This window comes from Heloderma suspectum, chromosome 4, assembly GCF_057233095.1.
Source record: "Heloderma suspectum isolate Gila_16-S chromosome 4, 16-S_ref, whole genome shotgun sequence".
In the NCBI taxonomy this organism is placed as follows: Eukaryota; Metazoa; Chordata; class Lepidosauria; order Squamata; family Helodermatidae; genus Heloderma; species Heloderma suspectum.
The window spans coordinates 57,617,763-57,632,599 of record NC_139461.1 but is presented as its reverse complement, the minus strand read 5'-3'; the positions used below and the strand labels follow the sequence as shown (position 1 = coordinate 57,632,599).

The 14,837-nt window shown below is 45.1% G+C and overlaps 1 protein-coding gene across 12 annotated transcripts in view; it reads right to left on the bottom strand.

The window, feature by feature from the left end:
* The window catches only part of LOC146346873 (nuclear receptor coactivator 2), a 182,712-nt gene extending 175,923 nt beyond the window's left edge, over positions 1-6,789 (bottom strand). For 5 of the 12 annotated variants that reach the window (XM_084849347.1, XM_084849340.1, XM_084849337.1 and 2 more), the window contains exon 1: positions 6,671-6,789. The gene's annotated coding sequence lies outside the window, so the exon portion shown is untranslated. Of the gene's footprint in view, positions 1-4,356; positions 4,595-4,805; positions 4,855-5,294; positions 5,563-6,380; positions 6,519-6,670 lie in introns of those variants that run through there. The other 7 variants (XM_084849348.1, XM_084849341.1, XM_084849339.1 and 4 more) reach the window with 6 other exon arrangements.
* Between the last annotated feature and the right edge of the window lie 8,048 nt (positions 6,790-14,837).

Sequence of the window (14,837 nt, the reverse complement as noted above, 5' to 3'; positions counted from 1 at the left end):
GCCATCAACTTCAACAGAATTAGGATATTGCTCATTTTATTGTCATGATATGCAACCATTGTGAAAAGTTACATTGTGAAAAGTCAAAAATGTGGCAAGTAATGACTTTACCTTAGTTAAAAGGCTTTGAATCTGGCATTTCAATGAAGTTATTACCAAAAGTGATCATCAAAATGTTCTGCCTAAAACTGTAACCAAACTGCAGTCCCACCAATAGTGTGAACCAAGCACACTCTTTGAAGCACTGGAAGCATCTCTGACAAAAACAGAAGTGATACAAGAAAGCTACCATTACAAACAGCTGCTATTACAGATTTTGACGTTTTACTATGTATCAGTTATCCTCCTGGCACCCCAATCCTGAACCTATTAAGCAGTATATGCAACTGCAAACAATGAATTTTCTATTGCTTAATGGCTGGGATTGAAGGTTTCAGATATGCACAAGTGCTAGTACAGCATACACATTGGGCCCTTCCCTACTCTAATCCGCCTTTCCTTGAGCTGCTTTGGAAGTTACTCCCAAATAGTCTCCAAGTTTCAAAGCTAAACTAGATGACACATTAATGCATATACACATTTAACGTGTCTTGCTTTTAATTGAAAAAGAGCAGCCACAAAGGAGCTCAATGAGGATCAGGACTGGACCAAGGGGTGACTTAACCCTTTCCCTCTGCACGGTCATCCCAGTGGAAATTGTCTACCTGAAGCTGCTATTCCCCCTGGGAGGGGTGCTGTCATTAGTCAAAACAGTTGTTTCCCTTCCAGGGTAAATTATTAGCAACCATGGGGTGGGTGATTTTCACCAGAACCACAGTGAAGGGGGAAAGGATGAAGTCATTCCTTTCTGAAGTCCGGATCCTGATTGGGTTCCTTTGTGGCTTGTCTTTTTTTAAAATAAATGAAGGCACATCCATGTGTTTAATGTATCACTTAGTTTGGTCCTCAGAAGCAGCTTTTTCAGAAAAGTTTGTCAAGTAGGGACAAGGACGCATAAGAAAGGATGGGGAAGAAACCTTGGTGTGTGTGTGCGTAGGTCTCTACATGGCACTTCAGATGACAGCAAAGACACCTGTCACAAGCTGAAAGATAACCTAAATTACGGAGTGACAATGCATTCCACTACTTTAACAGGGATGCTGCTTTAGAAAGGTTGCAATAAATATTGAAAATCATCCAGGTTACACATTGAGACATTGGCGATGGAAAGCAAGCAAGCACTGTGATAGCCAGTGACTGCGGGTTTGTATTTTCAGCAAATGAATACTAATCTTAATTTGCTTTCAAAATTCAAAACAAACAGTTCAAAGTATCGAACTCCTTTTCCCTCGAATATACTTTTCAAAGTTTTAAAAGACAGGATGCAATTTTATATTTCAAAGTTCACCACTAAGCTCAGGGTGTGTTTGCATAATGGATATACTGCTAACAAACAATAAATAATATAGCTACAGATAAAACAAAGCCAACATGAATTATAGCCTATTTACCATTTAGGTAACATACTTTAAATATAACTGCTAAAATATTATTTTTAGAAGAATTAACAGCATATATGTGTTACTGGTTTGCTACTTTAAAGTTTCATGATCTATACATCCAAAAGTCAAAGAATTCCTCTGTAAGACCAAAATCCCCAAGAGGAAAGATAGCTCAGTTCCCATCTGAAAGCATACAATAGAACCACAGCTGACAACGCACATCTTTCTGGAGATTTCCATATGTTCAAGGGGTTCTTTTCTACCCCGCCACATTCCCTCGCACATTATTACTACTTCCCACTATCCAAAATGATCAAACATTTTCAGGGAATGGCTGAAGCAAAGTGGTTTTCTGACTTTTTAAGTAGATTTTAAAAATGTGCGGGTACATACAACAGTGATCATCTGTAATAAAATGTTATAATATGGGTCAGATCATGGAAGTATTTAATAATATATGTATATATGTGCACACAGGGAGGAAACAAATTAAAGAAGTGTGCTTTGGTTCTTCATTGCTTAATATCACTGCAGTAAAAAAAAAAAATTGTAACCTGTAACAAAACACATCTAGATTTTAATCCTAAAGAAGAAAGACCATGAAGTCAGTTTATCTGGTATTACTAGTATCTCCTTTAACACAAGCATGAACAAAGAAAGGCACACAAAGAACTTGCCAAATCTACAATTAGATTTTAGGTTGTTTGTTATGCTAAGTTGCCAGTGTCTTGAATACTATATGCAATAGGATTCGTAAGTGCAATCTCAAGCCAATTTATTCAGTTCAGAGCTCTCCAGCTGGAGACTCCTCAAAGTTCAGATTTTCTAAATCTCTAGGTTATGTATCCTCCCTGTGTGAGCTGCATTTTAGCAGAGAACTTCAGCTTATGCCAACATGTCAGTGACATCATCAACAAAAGGAGACAGCAAAAGACAGTGATCATTGTAGTAGCAGCTGTCTTTCTAACCCACTTTATTTCTACAGAGTAACCTGTACTTCTTTGCAGATGGGAAGGGTTACTCTTATTATGAAGTGAAACCCTGTGAAAGCCAACTTGGGTAGTTTAAGTTGAATGCACATAATAGGAAGTCTAAGACTCTTAAAACTCCATTTATAAAGTACTGTACAAGATAAAACCTATTTTATCAATTTAGTATGCTTATCAGATATCTTCTTTAACAAATTATTTCTAGCCAAAAATTTTGCACCTATCATTATCCCATCACAAAGCATGATTAGCATCCTTGACTTTTAAGCATGGTGTCTAAGTATTTGAAATTTAAATGGTCAAGTAGTGAACATGGCAAGTTCTAAAGTGCATTAGCAAGGAGCATGATCATGGAAGAAAAAAATGACGACCACACAAGTAATATCTAATCTCTTAAATGCAGTATGTAGAATGGGAAAGCATGTAATAGGGTTTCAAGATAGCACATGACAAAAAATATTTATGGGGCTGAAATTTTGGGATTTAAAATCAAAGCCTACCTGAAACTTTTTGGCTTGTTATTCTGCTATGGTTAAAGAGCACTAGTTTCTAAAGCAAACAACACACAAAGGCATAGTAACTTCCAGAGGGGTAACCATGTTCGTCTCTTCTGGATGAGATTTGTAGCACCTTAAAGACTAGCAAATTTGACATAAGCTTTCATGGACAAATGTCCATTTTATTAGATGCATGCAGTGCAGTTGGCAGGCATATATTCACATGGGTATAACAGAAGAAAAATGATTAAAGGTAGACTCTGATGGTAATGAAATGCAAGAAGTATATAGTCTAACAATTCAATTAGAGCTTAAGTGTATGCAAAATAAGTACCATGACCCTTCACAACTACATTAATGGGTGATAATACAATCACTGTAGCATTGCCTAGTAAATGAACACCTGTAGAGGGCAAGATACCATTGCCTGTATTCAGACCAAATGAACAGAATCAAGAATCATTATTAGTTTTAATTCAACTATTTCACAGTATAGACTCCTCTGAAACAAAATAATAGTGTAGGTAATACACAAGAATCCCAACTATAGACAGCCAACAAATTTAAGGTCCATCAGAGTGTCCTTAGCAAGGCAGCAGGGAAACCTATCCTTACATTACAATGCAATCCTATGCATGGGAGTTAATTCCTAATAAGAGTGCATAGGACTGCAGCCTAAATCTATAAATATCAGAGAGGTAGGCAGCTGTATTAGTCTGTTGCAACAAAAGCAAAGAGTCCTATAGCACCTTAAAGTCTAACCCATGTTATTATGCCATGAGCTTTTGTGGATTAGAGCCCACTTAAAGACAAAACTGAGAAGGGATTCACTGCTGTAAAAATCATCCGAACCAACACAATTACTTTAAAAAAAAAAGAGTTGAGCTAGGAAATCAATTCTTTGTGAACAGTGAATGAAGTTTTTTCTCTTAATGAGCAATATTTTCTCAGTTTTACTGCAAAGCATGCAATTGTGTCAAACATGATAAACGTCATAAGATTTGCAACAAGAAATTAAGAACAAGTTATTCTGTTCTACCCTTGCATCAGCACTGTCATATGCCATGTGGGATATTGCTACTGGTGAAACTTGAGGTGTAGTCATGGGTGGCACAAAGAAAGATTCAATAAGACAAATGTAAATAGCGTTTACCATTTCAAATTGCAAATGAACCTCCAAAGATACATTTATCTTTTAAAAGTATTTATATCCCACCTTTCTTTAAAAAAAAGGGAAACAAGTTTAAAACAAAATAAAACCAACTTTACTAAAAGATCTACACTTCACACACACACACACACACATATATTGGTTTAATACCAGTTTAATTGTCATCGTTTTTTGGAAGAAACTGCCATTTATGGGTGCTGAGTATTCAGTTCAAGTACCTGTGACCCTCTTGGGAGTACTACAGTTCCAAGGGCTCCTTGGAAAGACAAATTACCATTAAGCAGTTTTGTCTGGAGTGTAGACATGTCCTAAAAGGCCTTTTAGCCAACAACTTTCCATGAAACAGCTTCAGCTGGATATTCCCAAGATGAATATCTTCAAAGTTGGTTGCAAAGCAGAGCTCAGTGTTTCCCAAGACACGGGGTTGGCCATCAAAATCTTTCCCACCAAAAGAACCTGTTCCAGCAAAGACACCAGGTAAATGGTTTCGTTTCTTTTCTTATTCAACTTTTGCACATATTTCATGCACTTTTTCATACATCACCATCAGCGCAAGGAACTGTCAGTACCAGGTTGATTACAGAGCAAATGTGAGTATAGTGTAGATGCAAATACATATTACATGAACAAAGTCAAAGTTGCCAAGACAACCAATAACCCTGGATACCTTTGCAACAGTACTGTGGAGCAGGAGCAGTGAATACAAGAGCTTCTGCCTATAAAGAAGAGAAAACGCCATCACTATGCAAGATGAAATCACTGGCCTTCGGTACTTGAGAGCACCGCCAGTCAAAAGCTCGGGCAGAAGGATTCTCTGGAAGGTGAACTGACGAGGGAGAAAGAAGAGTGTGTTGTTCGTGTTCGATACACACTCGCGCCCTCCCCTACACAAGGGTAGCTCAGGGAGCAGGTGGAGAGGGGATTAGACACACACCCTCATAGCCACACGGGGGAAGGGAAGGAGGAGGATGTAATTCTTCATGTCCAATGGGGGTGGGAGAGTATATATAGGCTCTTTTCTGCCTCCACCACCCCCACTAAACAAAAAGAGTCCTATATAGAAAAGAAGGTGGGGCGTCGTCGTCGTCCCCCCGCGCGCGCACACACACACACACACACACACACATTTTCATATCCGGCATCAACTCACACATACATAGCGAAATCGATGCCTCTTGCAAGGCAGCCCCCGAAGAGTTGAAAGAGGCGGCTGAAACACGGGGACCCCGGAGACTGAGGCGCGCAGCAACCCTGCGCCTCGCCATCCAGTGCTCTGGTGCTAGCCCGCCGGACCCGAAAGGACGGCATCCCCGGCCAAGCGGCGAGCCCCTCGCGACGACGGACGCGCCGCTGGGGCCGCCGCCTCCGTCCCCTCCCCCCACCCGGCCGGGCGCACGCAGCAGCAATGCGGCTCCCCGGGCTGCGCTCGCACCCAGCGGCAAGCAGGCAGGGCCTCGTCGGGTGCCCGAGAAAGGGGGACTTCGAGGGCCGCGCCGCCGCCGCGCAGACACAAAGTTGGAGAAGTTAAAAAGCCTGGTCGGCAGCGGGCGCGAAGACGCCGACAGCCGCCGCGCACTCCCCCCCGCATTTCTTCTGACGCGATTGTCATCCAGGCACCCCCGCCTCCTCCTCTCGCTCCTCATCCTTCCCCCCACACAACTCTTCTTCCGGGGGGGGGTCATTCCCTTCACGCTCTCTGGGGCGTCCCCACCCTGTCTCCACCAGAAGAAGCAGAACACCCTCGTCGGCTGAGGGGGTGGGGAGAGAGGCGGCCCCTCTCCAGTCCCCGCCACCCCGACCCCCATTGTCAGCCACGCAGCTGCCACCCCTGAAGTCGCTTCTACCGAGGAACGACAGGGAGCCGGAGGGGGGGGGGACCCACTAGCCTTCTCCAGTAACACCCCTTCCTCTTCCCGACAAGCAGCACCCCCCTTCTCTCTCCCCCTCTTTAGACGAGCCCCCTTTCCCTCTCCCCTCCCCTCAGGCGGCTGTCCTCGTCTCCCACCCCTTTATCCAAGACGGGCGAGGCGCCACCTTCCCTGAAAAAGGAAAACTGGAGGGGTGATGGTGGTGTAAACTTCCAACAGATCATTATTCCCTTCCACTAATTTCCCATGAAGGGGAGGGGGGAAGACAGGCGACCACATGCCCACCACTCGTAAAGGAGCAGCGGACACCCACGCGGACGGGCTGACACCAGCCCCCGTTGTCCCTCCCGGGTGCAGAAAACCCCACAACTTGCCTCCTCCTGGGAAGGAGGGGGGATGCTGGAGGCGAGGGGGCGCAAAGAGAAGTCCCGCTGCCAGGTCGCCCCCCCCCCCCCCGGTTAAAAAAATCTTCCTCTCCTCTGTGGCGCTGCAGGCACTAAGCAGCCGTCCTCAGCAGCAGCGCACACGAACCCGGGTTATTATACAACGCAGAGCCGGGGAGGGACCCCTCTCCCACCCACCCCCGGTCCTGTCCGCGGAGTAACGCCGGGGGGCCCAGGGGCCAGCACGGGGGAGGACGGGTCGGCCGGGCGCCTTCGTTTACCGAGGTCACTAATGTCTCCGGCTCCTGTCGCCCAGGCTGCTGCCAGCGCTGACCTTCGCTTTGTAAGAGGAAGCTGGAGCTGCTGAGTCTTCCGCGGCCGCCATGTTCCCGTTTTAATCACTGGCTGCTTGTTTATTTCAATGGAGACCCTCCCACAGCTCACCACCCTCCTCCTCCGCTCCGCAAAGCTACCCAGCGAGAAAGGAGAGACTGGGAGGGCCGAGGCGCGCAGAGCAGGAGCGCCGCCGCCGCCACTCCCTGCGTTTGCCAGGCGCAAAAGTGGCCTCAGAGGCGAGTCCTCTCGCTGGGGAAGGAGGCAAGGCGCGCGCACGTATGCACGCACGCACACACACACACACACACACACACGGCTTATAACTGGTGTGGGTTGGTGGACGAAACTTCCTTCGCCTCCGTCGAGGCTCTCCATCCAAAACGCTGCTCTTCTAGCTTCTGGGGCAGAAGACAAATGAGCTCGGCCCAAGCGTCAGCTTGAAGCATTGGCAAAAACACCCTTCCTAAGCCGGCGTTGGGAGAGCAGGCTTGAAAGTGATGCTATTGTATCGTTAACAAAGAGACAGAGAGGAGCGAGAGAGAGGGAATCTCAGCCTTTCTAATCGAGTTATTTTGAGGGGCAACAAAAGGAAACAATACCAAATAGACATAGACATTGAACCGAAGCACGGCAACTCTATTTTTTTTTAATAACTATAATAATATAAGAACATCGGCTTCCGATGATGTAAGCCTTTGCCCGCTATGGAACACGTGAGGGGGCGGGGGGGGAGATTAATAAATTTGTAGAGCCTCTGCGTAAAACGATTAGTCATACAAAACTGAGAAGTCATAGCATACGGCCTCCTTCCATTTTCAAGTACAGAAAACAACGAGGGCTTTCAACATCGACATTGCCTTACTGGTGTTATACCCTTCTGGGGTACTAGAAAGTTCTGGATGTTCGTACGGTACAGACGGGCTCAGTGACACCCCTACTCTGCCCAACCTCCCGTGCTCACAACCGTCCAATTTGGTCTCTTGGGATATTGGGTTCTCTGGCACTTTAGGCCACGGAGTTCTGCTCCCCTTGATAGGGTCTCCTCCTGTATGGGGAAAGGGATGTGTGCATTGGTGAACAATATAGTGTGTTGAGAGGCTGTGTCAGCATTTGAACTCATAGCAAACAAACACCACAACCGTGGGGAAGTTTAAGGCTGCCTAGGATAGGATAGCCACAGGACACAGGCTGCCTCTTTGCTGTTGGTATTTTTTTGTATCTATAAAACAATTACATTGTAGAAGGCAATCAGTCCACAGAAAACATGTTAGGGTCTCTGTGAAGAAGTGTTCTGAATTATCATATAAACACATACAGTATATAGACTGGAATACTGCCCAAACTGCAAATGTCTTCAAGGCTATTTACAATCCCAACAACAACAAAGTAACCAAAAAATACTACAATAAAAGTATCAAAATTATACAAAATTAAACATGAAAAACATTTTTTAAATATTAAATATTATTTTCTAGGCCAGTACAATTTTGAAGACTGGGCTTTTCACACTAGACTGCAATCAGTCTAAGCTAAATCTCAATTACCTGGGTTTATATTGCCTTAATACTCAGTAGGCAAAACAATTAAGTGTAATGATACAGAAATAAAAAGTGGACAGGAGGATTTTTTGTTGGTTGATTTAGTGCATTTGTATACCAAAGTACTTCACCAGGCAGCTCCAGCAAAATACAAATAGAAATCTATTACAAAATCAGATCACAATGGAAACCAGCAAATAAAAGTTTAAAACTGAGAATTTTCAAAACCTGGAAGAACAAGAAAGTCTTTGCTTACTGCCAGGGATGTGAGTGCCAGTGGAGCATCCCTGCGGAGGGAGTTCCATAAACAGGAGATGCTAAGGATGAAAACACCATCTCCAGGGTCACCATGCACCTTACCTTAGATGGCAGGGGTGCCCAGAGTAGACCTTCTGTCAAGTACCTCAGCTAATGGGGATTAAGATATTTATTTATTTATTTATTTATTTATTTATTTATTTATTAGATTTATATCCCAACTTTCTTCCATCATGGAACTCAAGGTGGCTGGCTACATGTGGTCCCAGGTAGTTTCCCCTCCAAGCACTGACCAAGACCCAGACCTACTTAGCTTCAGCAAGGTGGCTGCCTCATATGCCTTCAGATTATGCTCTGGGAGAAATGCATCCGCATTTGTTATTATGGGGCATAGTCATTAAGCAAACACGATATTGAACTGTAAACTGGTTCATCTGCCCAGCTCAGTGATGTTCAACCTGTTCCGGAAGGGATACACTCCTCCTAAAGGATCAGTTCATAGTTTAGGGGTGCTGTTGGATCCAGAACTGTCACTAGAGGCACAGGTGGACTCGGTGGCACAGAGCACCTTTTATCAGATTATTATTATTAGTAGTAGTATTAGTATTAACATTTCTATACTGCCCCATAGCCAAAGCTCTCTGGGCAGTTTACAGAAGTTAAAACATTAAAATTTAAAAGCCATTTACATAAAAACACACAGACAATATACACAAACAACATATAACTAAAAACAACTTTGAACTGTCAGTCATAACTAATGACAGGTCCAGGACCGATTAAAACTCATCACGTGCTGCCAAATGCCGGGGAAAAGAGATAGGTTTTAACCTGACGCCAAAAAGATAACAATGTTGGTGCCAGGTGGACCTCATTGGGGAGCTAGTTCCACAGATGGAGGGCCACCACTGAGAAGGCCCTCTCCCTCATTGCAACCTTTCGAGCTTCCCTCAGATGAGGTACCTGGAGAGGACCATAGATGCAGAGCATAGTTTATAGGTCAGTTCATTTCAGGAGGAGCGTGTCATCAGGTATTGCAGTTCCAAGCCATGTAGGGCTTTATAGGTTAAAACCAGCACCTTGAATTGAGCTCGGAAGCATACAGGCAGCCAGTGCAAGTGGGCCAGAGTCGGTCTTATATGTTCGGACCTTCTGGTCCCCGTTATGAATCTGGCTGCTGCATCTTGCACAAACTGCAGCTTCTGAATCATCTTCAAAGGCAGCCCCACATAGAGCGCATTGCAGAAATCTAATTTGGAGGGTACCAGAGCATAGACAACTGAAGCCAGGTCATCCCTGTCCAGATAGGGGCGTAGCTGGCCCACCAACCGAAGCTGGTAGAAGGCACTCAGTGCCACTGAGGCCACCTGAGCTCAAGTGACAAAGATAGTTCCAGGAGGATGCCCAAGCTACGGACCTGCTCCTTCAGGGGGAGTGCAACCCCATCCAGAACAGGATGAACACCCTCCATCCAATCAGCAGGACCACCCATCAACAGCATCTCAGTCTTGTCTAGACTGAGCTTCAGTTTATTAGCCCTCATCCAGTTCATTGTCGCAGCCACGCACAGATTCAGCAGATCCATAGCCTCACCTGAAGGAGATGAAAAGGAGAAATAGAGCTGCGGGCAGCATACTGATGGCAACGCACCCCAAAACTCTGAATGACCGCACTCAATGGTTTCATGTAGATGTTGAACAGCATGAGGGTCAAAACCGACCCCTGTGGCACCCCATATTGGATAATCCACGGGGCCGAGCAATGTTCCCCAAGCACCACCTTCTGAAGCCAACCCTCTAAGTAGGAGTGAAACCACTGCAATGCAGTGCCTCCCACTCCCAGTTCAGACAATTGTCCCAGAAGGATACCATGGTTGATGGTATTGAAAGCCCCAAGACATCAAAGAGAATCAACAAGGTCACACTCCCCCTAAAAGTAACTGGCCAATGTGATCTTATCATGCCAGTACTTCTCCATCTGCACTGGCTGCCGGTCCATGTCCGGGCTGAATTCAAAGTGCTGGTACTAATATTCAGAGCCCTAAATGGCTTGGGGTCAGGCTACCTGAAGAATTGTCTCCTCCCATATACACCTGCCTAGACCCTAAAATCAGCTTCGGCGGTTCTTCTCCAGGAGCCCCCTCCAAAGGAAGTGAGGTGGGTAGTTAAGAGGAGAGCCTTTTCCTCTGTGGCACCCTGGTTGTGGAACGAGCTTCCTGGCACCTGCATTGTGCTTGTTTCAAGTGGAGACCTTTTTATTCTCCCAGGGATTTTAGTTTTTCCGTTTGTTTTATATCTGGTATTGTATTTTAAATTTTTTGCACCACTGCTAGCTTCTGATTGGTTATTATTTTTATGTTTATATTGTAGTTTTAAAGTTTTAAACATTTATATTGTATTTCATCATTGGTATTTTATTGTCTTGAATTTTGTGCCTTTAGTTGTTGTGAACCACCCAGCGAGCTTTGGCTATTGGGTGGTATTAAAATGTCATACAAACAAACAAACAAGAGCAGAGTGCTCAAGGCCCGAACCCCAAGGCAAAGCAGGCTGCTTCTGGTCACTTTGAGCCCCTTTCAAGGTAAAGCGGAGGAGGCATGAAGTGACCTGGAGTGGGTCAGGGGCTTCAGCAGCATGTGCCAGCATCTTCAGGTCCTTACCTGAGCCACCCACCTGACCACCTCCTCGGCCACCACCTCTGTTGGTGCTGCCTCCACCACCACCTTTGTTGCCGCCACCTCCACCACCGTCATCACCGCCACTGCCACCTTCTCCGCCACTGCCTTCTCCACTGCCATCATTGCCGCTGCCACCGCCATCACCGTCACCTTCTTCACTGCCTCCACCACTGTCATCACCGCTGCCACCTTCTCCTCTTCGTCCGCCACCACCTCCATCTCCGTGGCTGCCGCCGTCATTGCTGCCACCAGGTCTTGAGGCTTGGACGTGTGCCGACTGTTATTGCAGGGAGTCACCATTTTTTAAATGGCAACTTCCAGGAACTTCCAGGAGGTTGCCATTTTAAAAATGGCAACTCCCTACCATAAGAGTCAGCGCGCGTCCAGGCCTCAGGAGCTGGTGACAGCGGTGGTGGAGAAGGCGGCAGCAAAGGCAGAGAAGATGACAGCAAGGAGAAGATGGTGGCGACGGTGGTGAAGATGGAGAAGGCAGTGGTGAGGAGAAGGCAGCAGAGGGGGTGGCAGCAGCGGCGGAGGAGCAGGCAGAGGAGGTGATGACGGAGGAGGAGAAGGCGGCTCAGGTTGCCCAGGGGCGTCGGGAGGGACCTGAAGCAGGGTTTGGCGTCCGAATCCCGCTTTGGGTTCAGGGCTGAGTTGCCCCCCCCCCCGAATCAGCCTGACCCAAATAGGGCCCGACTCTGAAGCCATGAAGTGGCTCCCGAGTCGGATTGGTGGGTCCCTGCACAGCCCTATCATTTTGTAGTTTCCTAGCTTTTGTATGTATTTTTCCACCTATTCTAAAAGGTTGAAATGCCCCTCCTAAGGCCAGGCTCCTGGCAGTTAGAGCTTTGAGCTAAAACATGCTGGCATTTTTGGATTTTGGCCCAGCCCCTTTGCCTGCATCCCCACCTACCACTGGAATGAGGTCCAAGAGCTTTGGCCCATGGGCTAAAAAAATGTCAGATACCTCTGCCCTAAAATGTCTTAGACTTTCTGCCTAATCTCATTTATGATTTTGTATGGAAGGAAATCCCACTTAATTCAACGAAGCATCTTTGAGGTGTTATTCCTTTTATCTAAATATTTGTGTTTGAAACTGGGTCCTGCTACAATATGTTGATGCAGTTTATCTTGCATCCTAAAAGAAATGCTCCTGTTCAGGGTTCTAGCCAGCCATTCCATCCAAGCAGGGCATTCCAATCTCCTCCCCATCCCCCACAATTCCATATTTCTTTTCCAGCTGTCACTCTGCTTTCTGTGGCTACTGAGCTTGCTCAGTCCTCATTTGTCTTTGTGTGCATGTGCATATGCACACGCGCGCGCGCACACACACACACACACTTACTTCTACAAACCCTGGAGTTTCCCCAAACTTTCTAATACCTCTTTCTTGTTTCTTAGTGGCCATGTTTTGGCTACAATCCTAGTGGCACTCCCCACCTGAGTTTGCTATTAAAAGGAATTATGTTACTGGTTTTATCAAATGTGATTGAAATAGCAACTCATCTGCACTCGAGGGCTTGCACTAGCCCAGTGATATTTTTAACTTGTTTGAAAAGCACACAGCCATGCCATATTACAAAGTGCTTTTGCAGTTCCCCTCAGTTTCAAAAGTAAGTTGCCATGCAGAGCTGACAAGTTCAAAGCCTTCTGGGATGCAAGCAGGCCAGTTCTCTGCATCCTGGCCATAGTGTTTATTTGTTTATTTATTAAATTTCTATACCGCCCAGGAACCAATGCTCTCTTGGCAGTTCACAAAACAAAACTTAAAACTATAAAATACTAAAACATATTTATTATTTAGGGAGTAATCCTATCTGGATCGACGGTCGCCTCCAAGCCCAAGCATGACTGCCTATCCAGTGCAGGGCAGGAGGAGAGGTGAGGAGCGGATCTCCTCCTTGCTCCCCTGCCCTGCTTTCATGGCTAGACAGCCGATTTTGGCTGTCTAGCTTCGGGACCTCAAAGTGCCAGAAGCGGCAGCTGAATGACACATATGATGTGTTGTACCGGCATTTCCAACCTCCCCGCCCCATCACCAGGAATGCTCTGTTTTCGCCACTCTGCGCTGCTCTTCCAAGTGTGGGGCCAATCCACGCTGCCTTCGAGGTGGCATGGGAGGGGGGTCAGTTCTCTGGGAACCAACCTCAGAGCACAGGCTCCGAGGCTGGTTCCTGGGAACTGACCTATCCTATGGCCGTCTAGCCGCTGACTAGCAGACATAGGATTGCACCCTTGGAGTATTTTTATGCCGCTTATCAGCCACAAAGTCGCCCAGAGTGGCTTACAAGTAATCAGTCAAAGAAGACAGTCCCTGTCCACAGGTTTATAATCCAAATGACATGACAACTAAGGAAAAAGGAATAGGGACGGAAGTGGCAGGCTGGGAAATTACTGTTGCAGTTCTAACTACTGCTTGTATATCATCTTGAACTTTTTTGGAAAGACAACTAAAATTCTAAACATTGATTTCTTTATTTATGTTTCAAAGATCTCTAGGCTGCTTTTTGGTCAAAGCTTTTGAGGTGGACACATATGGTTCAACATGACAGCAATTACATGAAACTGGAAATCAAATCATTGTTTTTCTGAAAACTTCTCCTAATTTATATGGAAGGAGTGAAATCCCTTTAGTGAAATGTTCACTTAGGATAGCATTCACCAGCAGCTTCAGAACATAATCACACACAAAAAGTATATATGCTGGCACCAACTCTTAGGATCAGGATTCTAAAGCTGCATTAAAGCCTGTTCTCTTGTGGTGTTCTTAGCTGATCCTCTTCTACCCAGACTTTGCATTTCCCTAATTTCGGATGGTTTCCCCAGTTATTTATTGTCTGTAAGACATATTTTAGTTTAGAATGTATTGCATTCTCATTATTTTCAAATATCATCATAATTCTTTTGGGTTGTGCTCAATGTTAGTCCTACTTACAGTAGACCCATTGAAATGAATGGGACTTCAGTTAGTCATGACTTATGTTATGTCTACTCTAAGTAGGTGTAATACTGAACACAATCCTATATCCGCATACTTGCCCAATAGTTCCCCCTATATTTTACCTCATTCTGGGTAAGTTGAATCTGAAGATTTAGAAGAGCTATTTAAAAACCTGCAAAATTGTTTTGCTCTTTCAGAAACAGGATGTTCTACTGTTTCCTGTTGTAGGATATCAGCTCAAATATGCACTTGAATCAAGATATTTAATATATTTCACAGAATAGTTACTGTCAGATTCACTCTTACGCCTAAATCCTAAACACACTGGTAGGATTCAAAAAAGATTTTTAAAGGAGCTGGAATTCCAGAATGCATTACAGCAATTCCTACTGCAAAGTGATATGCTACTGTGCATTTTAAAAAGTAGCTGTGCATTTTAAAAAGCGCAAAACTGCTGCAGTAGAAGCAGGAAGCAAAGATCTAGCTGCATAGTCTCTCCAATGCATATCCTTTGTTTCAGTCCCATTCATTATATGAAAGTTAGAGGCAGACTGTTGTAGTGGATAGATCAGACTAGAGTGTTGAACTGGATCCAGGACCAGGAAGACCTGGGTTCATATCTGCTCCACCATGAAATGTATGTTGTCTTGGCTAACTTAGTCTCTTGAAGTGAAACTTACCAACATAAACAGGGTTAT